The 21,023-nt window shown below is 39.2% G+C and overlaps 1 protein-coding gene across 1 annotated transcript in view; it reads right to left on the bottom strand.

Annotated features, from left to right (window-relative positions):
• The window catches only part of LOC310880977 (uncharacterized protein), a 1,343,899-nt gene extending 1,339,372 nt beyond the window's left edge, over nucleotides 1–4,527 (bottom strand). The window contains exons 1-2 of the mRNA XM_083797545.1: nucleotides 3,670–4,527; nucleotides 2,493–2,818 (exon numbers count right to left, since the gene is read on the bottom strand). The gene's annotated coding sequence lies outside the window, so the exon portion shown is untranslated. The remainder of the gene's footprint in view (nucleotides 1–2,492; nucleotides 2,819–3,669) is intronic.
• Nucleotides 4,528–21,023: the final 16,496 nt, after the last annotated feature.

The raw sequence follows: 21,023 nt of genomic DNA, 5'->3' as shown, positions 1-21,023 counted from the left end.
AGTAAGCTCTTCATCAGTACGCAAAGGAGCTCTGTCAGTATCAGATGAAGCCCCACAAGAAGGATTCCACTGCATGGCCACATGTGGGGGGAAAAATTAAGGGTGGCCTGAGCTAGCTTTGCACTTTACCTACTTGAAAAATAATCATGGAATCATTAAGGTTGGAAAAGACCTCCAAGGTCATCTGGTCCAACTATTAGTAGTAACTTTAAGCACAAAAATTCACTACTGTTACAACTGTGACCAAAAGTTCATGAGCAGTGCATTTTAAGCCTGATAACTTTTGTCATAAGGGTACTTTCTAATTCAGACTCCCTTGCTCAACAGCCTTGCTACTTGAAGTCTGCCCGCCTGAACAAATTACACAAATAGTGTAGACGTAGAACATCTGAGAGCTAGCTATAGCCATATATTTTTACCTTAAAATTATAAGCATCTGTTAATTAGAGCAGTCACAAAAATTAAGCTTTAAAGTGATCTTTTATTTAATTTTGTCTGAGTCCCAGTCCTACTGTCAGATAACGCTTCTATCGAATACTTTTATTACTTGGGGAAAACCAGGATTTGCAGGGGGCAGGCGGTAGGCAGATGCAGACTCCCTAATGGCTCTGCTCATCTTTTTTTTCCTTGCCTCAGACACATAGCTGCAACTGTGCGGTATTATCAAAAAATTAAATCAAAAATTAAAACTTCAGGGAGCCTGAATGTCTGGTTCTAGTGACACAACACCTAGTCAATACTTATCTTTTCAATTTGCTAGCAGAGCTTGCTTTTTAGCTCAGCATTTAATAGTTTCCATGTTGAATTACACCTGAATTATGTAAGGCCAGTGCAACAAGGCTGCTTTGCATCTCTACAGCCTGTGTTCCATGCTGATCAATTAGGCCATCAATTAATAATGTATTAATTTTTCTTTCTTCATTAAAATACTTGGGGGGGGGAATCAGATTGCATTAAAGAAAGCTTACAGTACTAAGAAAAAAAGAAGGTCCACGAAGATGCAGATAAAAAAAAAGGTAATTGACCGACAGAAGTACATTTAATGACAGTAATAAAAAACAGCAAAAGTAGCATGCATTACAGTTTCCATAAACTAGCAAAAGCCAAGGTAAAACAGCACGGTTCAGCCCTTCGCCTCGGGAGCTGCAGTTGGTGGCCATGGCTGCCTCGCCAGCTTCCCACCTCCTGGGCACAGCAAAACGCAGCTGCCCCTGCAGCTTCCCGCACGCAGGGAAGGCTCTCCATATGCATGTACAGTATACACAAGACTACTCTCACACAGGTTTTCTTAACCTATGAAAAATAACAGCTAGAAACTTTAACTGTAGCGCCTTCCATGAAGATCAAAGTATTCCCCTTAACAAATAAAATCAGAACCCAGAGTTGTTTGGTCTGAAAAGAGAAGCTGAAGAAGAGAATTCCTAGATAGTGCTTGGGCTACACATTTCCATACACTCATCTCTAATAAATTTAGATTCAGTGTGACTTGTGACTAGAGCAGACAATTTCACATTGAACTTTTTTTTTTGGTTGGTTGGGGCATAAAACCTACCAGTTGAAGCTACACTCCAGAGCTCTGTTCACTAGCAACCAGCTTTGTGTGACCTATTAGCCACTGCCAGGAGCACGACTAGCCTTCAACAACACATGTACATGGATTTTGCTGTATCAGAACACTCAAATTGGTTACAAATTAGTATTGGAAAACTATGGCCAATATGGACTGTGGGGAACTACCTTTCTACATAGGCTTAGACAACTCAAAGCTTTTGTTCTGATATATATGACATACAGCAAAATGATATATATCAGACTGAAACTAATACCTAGGAATGAAAATGGCAAAGAAGAGTAAGGTCCTACTACCTTTTTAACTTGCCTTCTTCCTGGCTATAAGGAACTGTTTAGGAATCGGGAAGTTGACAAGTAGTGGTGGAAGGGAGAAGTGCTTTACTCAGTGTAGCCTTATTTATTGACGACAAATGGCTCAAGTCATACTGAGTCATTCCAATCAAAGAATAAAAAACAAGAACCAAAACAAAACCAAATCAAGACACAGAAACATCAGTCCTGTGCCATGGAACAGTGATACAGGAAAAAAAAAAAATCGACTGGATTCTCTGCATTTCTTGCTTTTGGTGATTATCTAAGTGCAGAAGGTTTTTTCTTTCATTAACTTAGAAGTTTTGTACAGTAATAAGCAGCATTTCAACTAAAATTTCTACATCTACATTTCACAGAGAAAAGACACTTTTACCTTCAAATCCCTAAACTTGTCAAAGCACACAAATATATTCTCATTTTTTTCTTTGGTACGATACCATAGGAATTCTAATTAGATCTGTAAAGAGCAGCAAAATAACCTCATATATATTAGGTGTACTTTTCCAAATACAGAATTTAGAAGGTCTAAGGCTGAGCTTAAGTATGAGCCATAACCCACAGAAGTAAGAGAGGCATTCCCCACAGTTATGCGAAGTTAAGAGTATCACCTGGCATTAAGAGAGGAATAGACCTTTTGCAATGGACTTCGCATTTCTCAGCTCCTCAGGCTTCCTCCTGTCATGCTTTGGTCTTTGTTGCTTGGTTCTGGCGTGTTTTTGTTTTGCTGGGGAACGGTTTGGTTTTAACCAGGAAATGGCTGTGACCTGCAGCAGACAAGCTCTTTCAGGCAGGATTTGATCATTCGCTTTCTCACTTCTGAATGTTAGAATTCCAAGTCTACTGTAGATTTGCCACTTTTCATAATAACCACTGAAAAGGGTTGGTTCAAAAGTAGGTTTTCTTCAAAACTTTTTACTCTGGTACGCACACACACCTGTTTAACAGGAAGTCACTCATGAATGTGATAGCTACAAATTATTTCTTTTGAAAACTACCACACAAAGCTATAATGAGATTCAAAGCAAGTATAAAGACTGCATGTTGATACACAGTGATGATTATTTCTTTTCACTGATACTACGCTGGAAGATTTATCAAGAACAGAAGCAGAGAACAGGTATTAAATAAAGATTATTTTTCTTTTGTATTACTATGAGCAAAAATAATCCTGACAAACTTGATCCACCCCCCAAGAGCGGTTATTATTCATGACATATGTTTTTGCCTAAACTTGTCTTAAATTAAAAGCATTTTTTACTTGTTTTTTTACTTCTTTTCCAGATTACAGCAAGTAGGAGGAATTTTACCTATTAACAGAGTAATTTCAACAGTATTAAATAGTAATAACAAAATACATGTCTTAGGACTTTGCAGTTATTATGGCCTACTTAACCTTTAGGCTCCTTTCTTTCTAGTCTTAATTTACTATTTATAGAAATGTAAATAAGAGTTCTCCATTTCACCACTGCTTTTTACATACGGCTGACAAGCATCCAAAGCAAGACTTCTCAGTTTTATAGAACAGTGCCTTCTGTAGCTATATATTGTGCAAGCATTTTGCACATTTTAAGCACAGACTCTAGCTCTTCTGCTCTGATATCATTTCTTTGTGGGAGAAGAGATCATTAAGCAACTACACTCCTGGCTGCTTACTATTTATCACTTCAAAGAGTGCAGCACAATTTTTGATGCCATCTGAGAAAGGAAGGCAATCCTTTCACTTAGCTTCCTCAAATTACACTATATATACGCTCTTAGTAAAAACCTTACAACAACTTAGGTTACCTGGGTCACTTAAGAGGTGTTGAAAAATGCAGGCTGGCTAAGTTACCAGTAGGAATCCAGGATTACTTCAGGTGATGATCGTCCTTGCTTAAAGAAAACCCAAAGAAACCAACAGTATGTTCTAGCTGAGAACAAACACTGCAAAACACTTCAGTTTTATCTTGCAAACAACCTCACCTAACACCCACCAAATTACTTCATTAGGGCACTTCATTTATATTGCAAAACATGCACCCCAGGTGCTGACAGCAGACAAGACGCACATGTTGAAGAAAGTCAGTGCCCTCCTAAGGGGCCAGAGCTGCTGTGCTGAAGGGCCCACATTAAAAAACAACAACAAAAAACAAACAAACAAACAAAAAACATTAATTGAAAGACCTCAGTTCTTCAGAACCCTGAGCAACCACTCAAAGATTTAAGTATAGGAAATCACAACTTTCTTGCTGAGGCATGCATTAATGTTCAAAGGAAGATTGCTTTGCACTGAAGAAGAAAACAAAGTGTTTTCTAACATTCTTAGAAATAACTTGCTTTTTTACATGTCAGTGACCACTTATCAGCCAAAATAATAGATGCATCTATCAGGTCTCATGGTGGAAAAAAGTAAAAATTGCTTTATCTTGGACATGGCAGGATAGCCCCACTTCTGCACTCACAAAGATGCTGCAGACCCAATGTCTGGGATTTCTGTGGAATGTCCAGGGCAGACCCTTGCCTTTTCATAGTGTTCCTTGGGTTTCTTTCAGACAGCCCCTGGCACGCTTTGTAACTGCAGAGCACAGAAAGGAGGTAGGGATTCCTCTGAGTGTTCACTGGCTGTCTCCAGGTGTCCAGCAAAGTTGCCTGCAACATGTCTGGATCCATTTCTGGATAAAGACCTTGCCCTTTTCAAAAGGAAAGTTAATGTTGATTGCAGCGAGGCATTTGATTTTTCCTGTACACAAATTAGCACATACTGGTCATCCAGATTACAGATGATTCAGACAATGACAAAACTATTATTTTCATCAGTGAATAGCCAGATTATTCTTTCTTTCAGTCCATGCAAGATATCTTTCTTGCTCTAATACTTAAATCTGTATTTCTTTATGTGACTTGGCACTGTGCAACAATAAAACTCAGTTTGCAAGGTATATGTGATGCAGAGGGAATGAACCAAAAAAAGACATCAGATGTCCTTTAATTGAAATTTTAGCTAGAAGTGATGTGGAAATATGTAGACCAAAACTTGGAAAGATGCCCATGGGGAATGTCAAGATTAGGACCACCAAAATTCCCTAAGTTAGTATTAAAACCAGGAATTAGATACCTTCTCAGACCTTGGTCAGAATAGCTCCAGCTTCACAAGAAAGCCAAACTGCTACTTGCATGCTACTGTACTTGAAATAATACTTTGATTTTTCTTTTTTTTTTTGTATTCCTACAATTCATGGATTTTAAATGTAGGTCCAGCCTAGTTAATTTTTTCACATACAACCAGCTATTTCCCCTAAGCTATAATACGGTTTATACTAATTTAAAGACTATTGTACTTTATATAAAGTCCTTTATATAAAAATTCCTATAATATGCAATATAAATTAAACAAACACTGAATATGTTGGACAAGGTGGTCCACTATTTTCAGTTTTCCTTTGCAAATCAAGACAAAACAAAGCTATATGGAAAAGGGTTAGCTGTATTTAGTTTAATCAAAATTTTGGTTCTAGTTATTTAACTAACTTTCTATGTGTAAACTAGGAATATTACCAGAGCACTGCAGAGTGCCAACACCTGCAACATATATCCTGGAGAAATTAGGAGTTTTGCATATAGATAACAAGCTTCATTAAAGCCAGATTTAAAATCTTCAGATTAAAAAGTCTAAAGTATAACAAATTAGTAAGTGTACAGAACCCCTTGGTGAGTAGCCTTATTATGTTACCTGGTATTTTCTCCATGGAAACCTGTATTTCTGAGTAATCTCAAAGGACTGAAATTCAATGTTGATCTTGAGTGTAAGCTAACATTGAGAATACTAGAACTAAGAAGTTGTGTTATCACACCTCATTTATTTGGATTTTCTTCCAAAATGGTATATCAGCATTTCTGGAATAACCTCAGAAAAAGTAAAGAAAAAAATGTTTGCCTTCTTTGAGTTAACCAGACTTATTAAAAAGGAAAAAATAAATTACAAAGAACAGCCAAAAAAATAACCCATACATGCTTTCATTTTCTCTTCAGCTGTGAATAACAGGTGAGTTATTTTTGATGCTTTTGAACCATATTGCAGTCCTTGGAAAGCATGAGAAAAATGCTGCAATTCCATATTACTTCATTCCCTTTGTGTAATACCAACAGTCGGCTGGAGAGGGGAAAAAAAGGGGGGGCGGAGGGAATGTGGCTAACAAAGGTTCTGCAGTGTTCAGACAACCCCTGGCATCGCCAATCTAGCAGCTCTTAACCAGCCTCAGGAGCAGACAACTCATGAATGTGGCAACCTGCCACTTCCCCCTTTCTTTTACTGGTCCTACACTGAATGGACTTCAGTCTTTAAGAATCTGTCCCTGCAATTGCCCAAATCAAAACCAGATTATGATGAGAACCCATTTGAGCAGTTAAATGCACATTTTGCTTATTCAAGTGTATCTGCCGAGGACAAGTTTCAATTGTGTTGGTGTAAGATGCCATAGATAATATAAAAGGACACCACAAGGCACTGACTAATAAACAGGTTATAAACATCATTTAAGAGTCCCATTTGCAGAGACTTGGCAAGTGCAGCAGAAGCTGCCTGGAATCAGCTCAGTAATGTCCGTTTCTAGCTGGAATTTCTGAACTTCCTCTTTGCTACAATGGTATCATGCCAAACTGATTAAGAACATGCCACAGGAGAGAGTAATTTATTTTGTTTTTCTTTAACGTGAGACTATCTCATCATTATACTTGGCAATACGTTACTCAGCAAGAGCTGTCACTGCAATCAGCACAACATTCACGGCAAGGGATCAGGAGGAGACAAGCAGCACGAGACTCTGGTTGCGAGTGAGCACTGAAAAGGAGTCTCATGAAACTCAAGACTGAGAAATGCTTGGTTTTGCTCACCCCCACCCCAAGGGCACGACTGCCTCTCATTAGAGTCTCAAGGAATTATGAGCACCCACACCGAAAGCAGAACATGGCCCTAAGTCTAAAAATTCTCCAAGTAATGAGCCGCAATGTGAAAGGGGGGCAGCAGAAGGAAGAGGTAGCTATTGGACAAAAGTTAGCCGTAACAACCCCTGCTTGGCGAATTCTCTGCCAAGCAATTTATAGCCACAAGAGGTACATTCCATTCCCTTAGCCTCCAGTGTCTTTAAAAGTTAAAACTTCTTTCTTGCTGCAGTTTATGGCACATTTTTACTATGTGTACTTAGGAAGCAAGCAAGGCTGACTAAACAGATTTCCTTCATGACCTTTACTACTGTCGGCTGAAAACAATTTAGTCCATTTTAAGTCATTTGAGAGCACTGTAAACATTATCCAAGGGGCTTAGGAATGACTGCCTAAACCATGACCTTTCAAGCTGACAGATGACAAAAAATTCTCCACTTTAAACCATTTTAAAAGATATGATAAAGGTCTCTTATCCTGCTGAAACAAAAAGGAATTTTCTTTTTACCACTATAGAGGTAAAAATGCTTTTTGTTCCATTTAAGAAATAAAGTCTTTTTTTGAGAGGAGAATGGAAAAATGAGGGGAATAACCTCAAGTACCTGAGTCCTTTCTCTCTTGACTAAAAGCTCGATTCATCCAATTAATATAAACTTGGAACTGAAAAAGGGGTAAGCAAGTGACCAAGAAAGTTAGGCCATGCATAAAGGAAAAACCTTACCATGAAAATACCTCAACTGGAAAATGAAAAGAGAAACCATCCAAGCTGATTTTATTAAAATTTTGCATACATACCCATGTTTCAACTGATTCATACTCAAAGCTAGATCAAAGCTCTATTTCTTGTCAGTCTCATTTATATTGGAAGTCAAGACATTAGTCATCAGTAAATCCCGGGCCACAATACAAAAGCTAATATGTTGTGCTATATTAAAAAAAAAGAATATTTTGAGATGCTGGTTCTCAGTCTCTTGGTCCACCAACTTGGTCCCTTGGCTCTTGCAGCACTTTTTTTCTAGGACTGCAGCTCTCTCACTGATAGACAAAGCACAGATGTAGCATGCTTTTTGGGCAATGACTACGTTTTAAACTCTGTGAAAGTGTGCTCAGCACACGAGATCCCAGATGTCGTGCTTCCTGGCCTTCGTGGCTGCTTACACACGCTCTGTCCCAGAACTGCAGCCACACAGGTGGATCGTGGCTGCAGTTTCTCTCTTTGGTCTGCACCTTGGTTAGTCCTAATGTTATCTAGGCCCTCAGCTCAGCCAACCTACAAAAGCAGATGGTCTTCCTACCTGTTACCCAGCTTGTACTATCTGATTTTTACCAAATGCTCATCTCCTTCCATTAACATTAACCTTATTTGTTCCATGGCCCAGACCTTTGCTACATTCCCTAACTTCCCCAGAACCGATCTGCCTAACTCTAGCTCATACACTGACAAAACAGAGCACAACCATCTGCTCTCTGTTGTCTCAGATCTGGTAAACTGGGACCAGAATTTCTTTTCAGAGATGTACAAATAACTCATTAATAATCCCAGTTACTTTTACATAAGCAATCCAAAAAGGATGCAGGGGTCTTGTTACTTCCATGAACGAGCACGACAGCACGCCCTTAACAGAACTTTCTAAAATACTCTCTATTAAATACTTGAATTTACTGTCAAACTTGACTGATAGATTAGACTCCTTCTGCCTTAAAAAGGGAACTGAAGAACATAAGACAGACAGACAGTATCTTGGTAGAACAGAGAACAAGCCTGCAATGACTACACACAAACTCTGCCCAGGTAAGAACCTAACGACAAAGTAAACCAACAGGTGGCAAAATCAAAATAAATAAAAGGAGATTATTTCTTCACTAATTTTAAGCTGTTGTTTCAATGTCCTCCTGATCACTCCAAGTAGACATGGCATTGTGTGCTACACCACATGCATAACAATGTTCAAATACAGAATATTCTGTGCATTGCTGTATACAGAAGCAAGGGAGAGTACAGCCAAGAAACCCCTCTGGAAAATTTATACACTGCTCTTCAGCATGAACATGACACTTTTCAAGTGGACATCCATCACACTGTATTAGTGTACCACTAATACAGCCTTTCTGTCTGCAGCTTTCCTAAAGTACCCCAGTCGTGCTCCTGATGACTGGAGTTATTATTAATTGTCTTAAGTGCAGAATTGGCCAAAAGGTTACACTGTCTGTACAAAAATGAGGTTTAGTGAGCAGCAATGTCAAAAAAAACACTAGCTCATCAAAGCTGTAGCATCAAACACTTCAGTCCTCCTTCAAGAGTACTGGAAATCAGTCTGCAAAGCTAAGTGTTTTCTTTCTTGATTTAAATAATCAGAAATGCAATAGGGCTTTTTTTTTTGACTTTCATTTTTGATGCTGATTCACACAGTCTAACTGGTGGGTTTTCCTATCCAGCTAAGGGATGCTGTTCTCCAGGTAAAATCTTTACATAAAACAAATCTATGTTATGTGAAGATGATAGACTTCGATATTTTTGTCTACTTCAAAGCTAAAGGAACACACTGCTCGTGAACCCATCTCTATTCAGAAGAGGGCCTTACTTAACAGAAGAATCAGAAAATGTCCAGAAAAAGAAACATATCATGTGTGATTCGATTTTGTTATTATACATTCGACACACTTAAAGTAGGATCCTCTCAATGCCTCATAAAAGAACTACAAAGGATCAGATCCAGTGTCTAGTCAGTAGAAGTTAGGAGTATCAGTAAAAATGGAAGCACAGGATTTCTAAAGCATGAACTGCATCCAACATACAAAAGAGGAGATAATAAGAGAAGTGCTTTTCTGCTTGAGGACATGAAGAATAAGATGGCTAAAATACAAAAGTCAAAAATCACAAAAGTTTCACTTAAAAATAATGAAAGAAATCTGAACTTGAGAGAACATTGTGCTTTAATGCATCTTATCACTGAATGGAGCACAGTAACGGCAGATTGACACAAAGGGTAAGTGCCCAAAGACAGCATTCAAGCACTCCTGTATCTGCCCTGAGAGCGATCCGATGGATCTCTGCTCCTCCTTATGCTTTGGCAACAGCAACAGACACGTGCAATTGGATTTAGTTCTCTATTGCCACGCCCAGAGAACTCTGCAGTTTCCTCACAGCATCACGGTACATGCACTATGCTCATCTCCTGGCAATACAGAGAGCACAACTGCTGGGGCTGGACCAGTTCCAGCAGACAGAAGCCTGCTCAGGATCACTTCCCGTCGCGCTGAAGGGTTGACTCCGTCTCCTCCTCTGAAATTCAGAAATGGAGAACGCCACCACCTTGGGCACCTCCTGCACCAGAAATCATGAAAGAGCTCTTCAAGTGAGGAAAAAATATTCTCTTGAAAACAGATCCAGCTTTGGCCTCACAAATTTGCCTGCTGCCAACGCTCAGCCAAGCCACCTCAAAGCAGGTAAGCGCACCAGCTGAACCGCTCCTGGGAAAGGCTGGCAGCCCCGCGGCGGTGTCAGTGCAGCACCTCCGCCATGCTTTCTGACAGTCTGTCGAGCACTGACAGATGTGGTGCTGTGGCAGCCTACTTACAGCGTGCTGGACTCCGACACTGCGTGCTGTTACCTCCATTACATGGAGCTACATGCTTCAAAAATGATGCCCATCCTCCTCTGGCAACCACTCTTGACTTTCACTGAAAGAGCAGAACACTTAAGAAACCAAAACATAATCTAAGTATTTTCCCAACTGTTGTAACTTACAGACAAAAGTAAAGTCAGAAGAGCAAGGTAGTTAATGCACACATTTACTGGACCCATATATATAACCATTTAAGTTCATGAATTTTGATAGAATTGCTCCTTTTTTTAATAGCCAAAAATTTCCAGATATAGATCTCCATGCAATTTACAAATATTACTACTGTTATCCAACATGTCATATTTCTGACAGGTAAAATACAGAAAATGAATCATACACAGCCTGCCTGCATAAACAGTTATAAACACATTACTTGAATTTTTACTAGAAAAATTGCTAGATGTCTTCTGCAGTTTAGGAAGCGTGGTGAACCGATTAGGTGATTTACTAGAGCAACAAAGGCAATGCAGTAACTCGAAGAGAACAAGTTTTCACATTCCCACCCAAGCGTGGCGACAGCTAACCAACTCCTCCTCCAAGCTCCGGGAGGAAGCCCATTAAGACATACAGATTCACATGCAACTAGCGCAAGAGAAAGCTACATACATTTTCAGCAGCAAATTAAACACCACGATAGAAAAAATCCTACTATGACATTAAGGCAGATTCTAAGGAATGTTTCAACTGCTGCTGTCCATTTACTTATTGCATTAACTAATTAATTTGTCTATACAAGACCAGTTGTTACCTTTAATAGATACCAAGTAGAAACAGTTCACATCAACAATAAGGCACTGACCAAAATGTCATACTCATTATTATACTAGGTGTCTTATTAAGACATTGCTGAGGTAGAAAATTTAGATACAAAAGACAAAATTTTAACTTTTCTGAAATTTTCACTGGTATAATAGAAGTATTTTACAGCCACCACTGAAGAGAAATGATAATACCTTTTGCTAATTACTGCAGTTTGCAGTTGCCATGGAATATTACACTGATACCTTGGGACATAAAAACTGTAGGATGCAGATTCTGTGCTTCAGGGCAAAGCGGGAGAAAGAAGCTTGAGACGCTTTAGTTAACCAAAATATCAGACAGAGTTCTACTAGGTGCTGATGGCACCAAGCTCTTATCTTTGAATTCACTACACTACCCACGCAATGGTTATCAAATCAAACTGCGTAACAGAGCATTAGGACAAGTGAGATGCACATGCATATTCGTAAGGAGTCTCTCCTGCATTTCAGCAGGGAACTGTTTTCATGCAGACATTGGCAGGTATTGATTTTATTCAGTGTGCAACTGTCATTTATAAAATGATAAAACTAGGGCTTCCTAATTTGGTATCATTTGTGATATTCTGATTTGTTTTTTTAGTTTTGTTTTTGTTGTTGTTGTTTTCAGTTCCTGACTAGTTCAATTAGCCATCCTCCACTCTGCATACAGAGTTTTGGTAACACCATGCATTTAACGTTAATTTTCCTTCTTCTTCACAAATGTATACTGCTTTCTTTCAACTGAAAGCATTTAATACATAAGCCTAGCAAAATCTAAGTACGTTTACACCATCACTTCATTATATTACAAGCATAGTTGGGTACAATAATTGTATCCAGAGTGGGAGAAATGTTTGTATCACTTGCCTCTGGTTCATATCAAACCACTAGTAAGCGGACAATAGCCCAGAGAAACATTCTACTCTCATTAAAAATAAAAATGTTACAAGAACAAATGAGTTATTGAATTCCATGGCATAGCTATTTGATCTACCAGGAATTAGTCTGCCAAAGTTTGACCTTCTTTTACCTTCTGACATGCAATACATAAAATAGTTTATTTATCACTTCAGCCACAGTCTTCTGTATCCAACTCACGAAGAATTGGAATTGTACTGTGGACCTAATCACTGAAGAGATGCTTTTAAAGTCAAAGGGGAAAAATTTCACAAGCTCTTCAGTCCAGAAGTGATGAAGTCATCTAGCCAGATTTTCAATAAGCCCTCTAGGAAACTAAACCAATTTAAAGAAATCACAGTAAGCGATGTCCAATCTGCATTCCCAGAAATATTTTCATAATGCATACTTAAGTAATCAGCCAGTACCGAAAAAAACAGTTTCAGCAAGTCTTTCAGCACAAAACTCAGGGTAGAACTACCCACCCCCACCCCCCCCAAAAAAGACAACTACACAACAAAGCTACATACACAGTATGACACAGTATGCGTGATGTTGACATCAGAGAGAGACGAGAGACCTTGTTATCTAACAGATAACAAGGCACAAGATTTGTTAATGAGAGATTTGACTTTGTAAGAAAATACGGGTAGTTGGCAGGATCGCCAATAAAAATACCACTTACTACAGAGTGTTACTACAAAGCTAGTGGTTCCACATTTAGTAAGTCTTGTAACAGTTCCCAAGATCTTCAGTGTAATTCTGAAGGTGGTGCAGAGAGTACTCTTTAATCCTTTTCATGCTACCATACAAGAAACAGACAGTCACAAACATTTGAAGAGGACCACATATGCCCTGACATGTAGAAGACCCAAAATTTCAACAAAAGAAGTAAAAGAAGCAAAACGCATTTCCATTTCTGACATTAGAGCTGCCTGTGCACATGGGAAACAAGACGATGGGGAGTGACTGCTGCAGCCATATGAACTTGAAAGTTCTGGGAAGCACCAAAAGCAGATGATGCTCCCTTTTGCAAAAGCCTGTCACTGCCAGACACCGAGCTCTACCCAGTATAAGTACAAAGTGACATTTAAGACTATTACTCCATGTGCCTTCATTCGAAATTTCAACAGATGAGCAGGAAGTGATTGTTCACTGGGTTACATCTGGTCCAGGTGTTTGTCTAATGCTCTCTTCACAAAGAAAATTACCTGATTTTGAACTGCATTAGAAGTGCAGAAGCAGAATACTCATGAAAATTAAACAGACACGATTCAAAGGTTCAAAAAGATATCAAGTCCCAAGCTAAATTATTTTGGTAGGGCCTTCAGTAATCCAACAGAATGGATTTCCATAGCTATGGCTCCTAAACTGTGACAGCTCCATGTTTATTCAAATTAACCTTCTAATGCTTTTTTGGTTCGTTTCCCGAACAAACTTGCTAGTATGAACAAAGAGAAAAGGAATGCAGGCTACCTAAAATGCACTGAAAAGCCTTTAGCATTTATTTGGTCTTCTTACCTCACAGTAATACTACTGAGAAATTCTTAGGGATATATTCAAGCACCAATAAAGAAAGTATAAAAACGTCAAGACTACCAGTTTATAATCAGCATGTCTTCTGTCAAAACATATACATATATATATAAATCAGGGTTGTTACTGGCTACATTCAGAACCATATATATTCTTTTTTTATTCTTTTTTTTTTCTTTAACGTAGAAACTTGCTAGAAATTCTGCTATGTAGATTTACTTGGTACTCTATGGTACCACATAGTAACACATTATAAAATGCCTTGAGGGAGAGCTGAAAAAAATCCCTATTTAAATCATCTTGTTCCTTTTAATGTCACTTAGCTTGATACTGTAACGGTCTTTGTAGTAGCACCCTGTCGTGTCTGCTGTCTAAAATATTCTACTGTAGCCTAATCAGCTAAACACTCTTTGTTTAAGTCCTAATCTTTCCCAACTTTTTCCTAACTGCTGAACACCTGCAGAGAGCTCCCATGGTTATCTTTGTGATACAGAAACATAAAAGATGAGACATGGTGTGAGTTAGAGAAGCTATGCGTACATGACAAAAACCTCAAAGGATTTCCAGACTGTCCATTTACCACGGGATTTTTCCTGTAGCTCATCTTTTATGCAAGTAAACTCACAATATTGCATTGAACTGTTGTTTTATTAAATGATGAGTGAATAAAATTCTGTCTCGTTTACTGAAATACTGAAAACCCCTTATGTAGCAGTTTAAATGAAGGCAAGTAGGGAAGAATCTACTTTTACCTGTCCCTCACTCCTTCCCTTACTTAATTTCTACTACATCACTTATTTTATCAGGTGTTACTTCCATTATCTTTCTCATAGTGGACACTGTTTCTTCCCATGCAGACACCCAGCTACTTGAATAAAAGGCTGCCAGACTTTTTAGAAAGTACGCTTCTACCATAAAAGAATAATGAAAACATGCACTTCTGTAGAAAAGCTTTATCATCTTGCACATCCTCCACATTGCAGTGGATTTTAACAAACCAGTTTGTTAAAAAACATTCAGTTGCTTCAGGGCTTTTAAAAGCATATTCTTTTCTGGTGTCATACCACTTTGAGCTATTTTGTGTCATTCCCTTTTCCCCTCCTTAGACATACCAGCACTGCTAGAGTCTGCTTTTCTCACCCCTGAGGATGTGCGCTTTGCACTGCACTGCTCTCCATGCTGGTGCAGAAAGCAAGAGAAAACAGTGGGAGTGCACTGGATCCAACTACAAGAGCACCAATACATCAAAGATGCTGCAGAAGACTTAAGACACCATGAGTTCTGTTTCGTACCCTACAAAATAATCTCTGTTTCATAGACAGCTTAAGACTGATTTAATTCCATGATAAGGAATCAAAAAGAATTAGACAAAAGAATTATGGTTCCTTCGCTAAGACTCAGATGTTATAGTTCAATGCATATTTGTTTTTATTTAAGAAGAAATATTCTCACTCAATGGCCTAATTTCCTCTAAAGCAAATTCACAGAATCACAGAATAGTTTGTACTGGAAAGGACCTTAAAGACCATATAATTCCAACCTCTAATTCTCAATCCTAAATACATTCCAGAACTGGTAGGCAAAAAAATCTGTCCCCATGATGTTGAAGATTTCTACCAAATATCAGTAATTTTGAGAGCAGAAAACACATTGTGAACAGCATTTTTTTTCCCGTCCTTCTCCAGTCTTGCTTTTTGACCAGGTATTTCAGGTCTCTAAACATATTACGTCAACCATGCATATTTTCTCTTCACACTATATTCACAAGCTTAGAGAAATCAAATGAAGTCCTGAGAAGTTCCAGAGTACAGATAGCAATTGTCGATTTTGCCTTGCTTATACGACTACTTTTAGGGAAAACGTTCCTTACAGTCCATTTGCCTTGACCATTAAGTCTCTGAAATACTGATTTGGAAGTCACCTGGGAACACTGCTGGCAGGAAAAGTTTCTCCTTCAACTAGAAAGGGGATTTTTTTTTTTTAGATTCCTTGCGTAAGCCGTGCAATACAAGCTTCCACTTGATGACAGGACCTTTACAATGCTTTTTAAACAATATTGCAAGACATTGCAAAGTTGCTGTTACAAATCCTCAGGGAACAGCAGGGAGCTGGGCTACTCTAAGAGCAGAGAGAAGCCAAGAAGTGAGGGCGATCCCACCACAGGCTGAAGCAGCTTCACCAAACCTGACACGGCCCCACAGGGTCTGGAAGGGTCGGGCTGGGAGAGGGACAGCTTCCCCTGAGAGGCCCAGACAAGGCAAGGTCCTGGTGCCTTTGGGGGGGCCAACAAGCAGCAGCAGAAGACAAGGCCAGAGGCAGGACCAAAGAGCAGGCTACGAGATAAATCCAACCTCCCTCGTGAAGACAGAACCAGAGAGGAGACTGGGGACAAGCTGCCCACAGAACAGGTCTAAGGCCCATCCAGGAAAACCATTCAGTAAATCGCGACAGCAGGGGGCACAGCTGGGACACGTGCCTGTGGTATACACCTCAGACAAGGCCAGGCTGTCTTGGACCAATGCACAGACTACAGAGGGGACCTGGGTGGGAGGAATCCTCAGGCAAGCGGCCAGAGCAACCAAGGCCTAGCAGTGCAACCGCAGCCCTGACACAAACCAGTCTATGTTCTCGCAGAGGCTGCTGCGTACTTCACCGGCTCACGCGCCAACATCTGTTTTACTTTAAGTCTGTATCAGTTTCTATTAGAAGGATTTTAACTTGAAGCCCATGGTAAGGTTCCGAAGAGGAGTCAGAAAGGCATGAGGAAATTCTTCGCATAGTTTTGAAGAACAGACACTTGATCAAACAGAAAATTAAAATATGTTACAGAACTTGGAAAACAAATTCCAAGCTTCGTAATTTAACCTGAAAAGGATCTGTAACATACTCATCATCATGTGCCAAGTGAAAAGGGAAAACATAATTTGTTCTCCACAGATAATATCTGAAGCTTGTATTTAGCCCCCAAAAATGGTGAGAATGCAGAATTGTATGAAATTCTAAACAGACATGCTATTTTGAAATGATAAAGTACCAACTGCAGTTGAATAGCCATTATACTGCTTGCCACACATATTCAGTATTGGCTTTTCTACAGTATTTTCCATTAAATAACTATCTGCAACAATGAATGAAAATGGAATGAAGTAGCCCAGGTGTGTGTCCTGTTAAAATAGCGATGAGATATGTAAATCAATGAATTTCTCTCTTCCCTCAGGCAGAAAATGTACATGAATCAATGACGACCATTTTAAAGCATACTTACTACACTAAGACAAGAACGAGGTGGGTGTTAAAAAGCAAAGGAAAAAAAACAACAACAAACATTGTCAAGAGGGTATCTGGGTACAGATAACCAACACTGGATGTATACAGAAAGCACACAATATTCATTAGCAGCTACGTCTGGCTTCCACGTCTTCTCAGCGAGAAGGCTGATGACTAACTGGCCTCCTAGTCACAGAACAAGTGACACAAAAACAAACAAACAAACAAAAAAACATCAGATCTCAGATTCTGTGGTTCCCAGCTAGATCCCTTTGCTTCAGATCCTTGCTGTTCAGTCAGCATTAGCTCTGTCTTCATGTAAAACAATCTCTGAGCTTACTGAAGCAGGAGAATCTTCTTAGAAGTCCAGCTCCCTGTCCAAAGCCTTTCCCAGTACCAGTTTGGTTTCCCTACCATAGGAGGTAAGAATACAATAGCCTTTCCTCACAAATTGTCCAGTTTCTTTGGTCATTAGTAAAGGAACACAAGGACATTTTGGACACTTAAAGGGAAAAAGACATTTAACAGTACAGATGCAAGGTTATAGTTTATATACACTTTTGCAAAGCTTTAGAGAAATTCCTGTATAAAGATCAAATCTAGAGAGTTACTTTACAATATCTGAATTACTGGGGTAGATTAATAAAAGCAGATTTCAAATCAAAGGAGACTTGCAAGTGGGAATAGTTTTGAAGGAGTACAGCAAGTACAGGACTGCCACAAGAATCAATATTATGATGAATACTGTTCTTTTCACTATCTCTTAAGATTTATACAATGCCACATGGCCTGGAGTGACAATATTCACTTAGAGTACAAAGCAGGGGCAGTCAGCATTAAGCAAGAAGGTTATACAATTCACATGCATAAAGGGATCATGCCACTATGAAGGGGACAGTGATGAAAAACAAAAAGGAACATAACATTTTAATGAGTTATATCCTACAGAGATGTGCAGGGGAAAGACCTATTCTCAGAAACAATTGTATTTCAGCAACACAAAGAAAGGCTTTTCTTTCAGTCTGAATATTTGGTAGAATTACCACCAAAGGGAAAGAGCATTCTGTGATAAAGTTGTGAAGCTGCATTTATATAACTAGTTTCTTTGTTTATAATAAATAGAAACTCAGGAGAGCATAATACAAGAATAACAGGAAGTAGATCAATTTTGTATGAGGACCTAAAGTTCCCAGATGACAAGAAATAAGGTTGAGTATTCTTAATGGGAATGTGATTTATTTATGAATACAGCTGAAAAAACAGAACATATGGACAATATCACGTCCTGCCAAACATTATACCTTGGGTTTAGTAGGAGTTTGACTAACAGGATCATTCAGGCCAGGATTTTTGTTCTTATTCACAGCTTCTCGAAGCCATGAATTTACACCCATGTTGTTCAGTACATTGAGGTGCCCAAGTTTTCTGAATAACTGTTTTAATTACATATTTAACAAACATTTTTAATACACACACAGAATGAATACATGACATCTTCACTTTTTAGAACTGGAGGCGTATTTACTGTTACCTAAACTGTCTCCCAATATATACAATCTCACTTTCTACCTTCACACGTTTTCTTATACCTTCACTACTTATTGCTCACAGTGTCAAATAATCTCACCTGTTCAGCATAAAATAACGTTAATTGTCAGCTCCATCAGAAAGAAATAGTTAAGATCATAGATTCCATAAATTCACCAGTAACATGAAAAACTAAGTTTTAAGCTCACTAGTCAGTAAGCTCTCTCCAGTTTCTCTTTGTTACAACTGTAACTTCAGTGGCCAAGGTTTTCAGCTTTATCATAAAATTTCAATGAGCTGCTGGCCTTCATTCGGATGAGCCCAGCATGCAATCTTATCTTCAAGCACCTGTTTAAACTCTACCAAATTCAACAGTATTGAAATATGTAATAAATGAAGACACAAATACACAGGCATACAAAAAAACAACCGTACACTTTGTATGCAGTGGAAAGTACAATAGCATTTTCAGCAACATTACTTCACAACGTAAAAACTTAGGCAATCGTTTAGATGTTTGGCACGCAGCACAAATGGAAAAGGATGTTAGTTTAGACATTTTGATTGTGGGGAACATGTAAAAAAACCATCCATCATTACCTAAGGAATGTTTCAGAAAAGAAGAATAAAAATTCTAATTAAAAATTCCTAACTCCCATTTCAACTAATCTAATCCCTTTATTTGTCAACCTTTCAAACACTACTATCAACCACAAATGACACCTAAGCTTGAGAGAAAGCTGTAATTACAGTAGTGATTTTGTAAGGGAGTTACAAAATGCAAGTATTTCAGTTTTCAATTAAAATTCAGGGAAAATGACAATAATTCTACAACATGCTGGTGATCACAACATGAATCTTCAGTTGTGTGTTTTTTTTCCCCTCTTAAAAATTGTCATGTTTTCAACTGGTATGCTGTGAATGATAAATTAAACAGAGCTAGCCCCTTCCCCTCCCTAAATTAGGGATTTACCTGCAGCACAGAAGCAATCCCACTAAATAAGAAACAAGTATATTGTAATCTTGCACTTTGCAAACTCAAGTAGGTGAGAGACACCATCTTCTGAACTGAGGGTAAATCTGATTACAAAGACCTCATGCTCAGGAATCTTTACTGCTTCATTAGCTGAGAATACAAGAGGGAGCACCACCAAAAATAAACACAATGGAAACTTCCCAGCAGTAGCTAAGCAGGTGTCCCATAAAGGCTTTGGCCTCTATAAATGGCTGGAGTAGCAATGGCATCACGAGGTCTACGTACTTATGAAAAAAGAAAAACGAAGATTAGTGGGTGGGGGGGAAGGCCCTGCTTTAGGTAGGAATGAACTATTTAAAGTTAAACACACATTTTAAAAGCTTAATTATATATATATATATTTTTTTTTTTTAATTGCTGTATATGGATTTCTAACAACATGATAAAACATTCTCAAGAATAACTTTGTTTCATCACTATTTAAAAACCTTGGTGCCTCCCAAACACAGCACAGAAATCGAGCAGAGGAGATAGACTTTGGAGACAAAACACACCAACTAAAACGTATCGTCGTGCACAAACATGTTACCAGAAACAATGGAATAAGATCAACAATATGTATTAGAAAACTTCTGAAACTATATCATAAGAACACCACCCAAAAACCCAAGGTGTCCCTTTTCTCTCAGCAATCCCTGGGCAATCAAGGGAGACTACTTCCTCTTGATACTCAGGCTGAAAACAATGGTTCAAAGAAGATTAATTCCAAGGATTTTTGAACAGGTCTATGCTAGCCATCTTAAACTGCGATAGCAATGGAGCAAGCCATACAACTTGACAGGTCAACAACATCATGACATGGCAGTGCCAACCGCAGCCGCTCCTCGCGGCACAACATGGTGCCCTGCCCCTCACACCGCGCCACTGCCGCACTCTTACCTTACCAGGGGCCACAGACCCTGCCGGATTCTGGAAGTGTCAGCCTCAAAAGAAAGCGCAGCCCAAGCCGCTGCTCACTTCACCTTGCTCTCCCTGCAGACAGCACGGCAGCCCACAGCCAAGTAGTGCCAGCGCTGGAAGCTTCCTGAAGGTGGGCAGCAACGGGGGCGGCACGGCCGGGCCTTGCCTCACAGTGGCCCCGCATGCTGTCCCTGCGCTGTGGCTGCCCAGCTGCTGGCAGGCGTTTTCGTGGCTTCTGCAAGCAACTTGTGCAGGACTTGTGCAGAGGTGAGGAGCAGCATAAGCATGCTTTAGAGCAGGAAAAGGCAGTGCTTGGGCGCACCTGTAGGCATCTGTGCGTCGAGCCACCTCGTGTCCCTTGTAGCTGCTGTGTTCTGCCTCCTGTGATCACTCGGCAAAGCCCTCCTCTTCTCCTGATCCCTTACTTGGCAAAGTAGGATGACAGAGAATTTAATGTGCGTGTTTAGGATCAGTAAGTTTCCTGTCAATTAAATTCAAGCATTGTTTTTCTAGTGGTAGACTTTGTGTCTTTTCATTATTTATTAGAAATGAGCTAACTAACCCAGATATTAATGAGATTTGGGGCTTGTGAACTGTGATACCTGCCAGGTTGTGAATACACAACATACTTCAGCGCATCCACAGAAAAGTGAA

The sequence above is a fragment of the Anser anser genome (assembly GCF_964211835.1).
Source record: "Anser anser genome assembly, chromosome: 13".
NCBI classification, from domain to species: domain Eukaryota; kingdom Metazoa; phylum Chordata; class Aves; order Anseriformes; family Anatidae; genus Anser; species Anser anser.
This window is presented reverse-complemented; position numbering and strand designations above follow the sequence as displayed.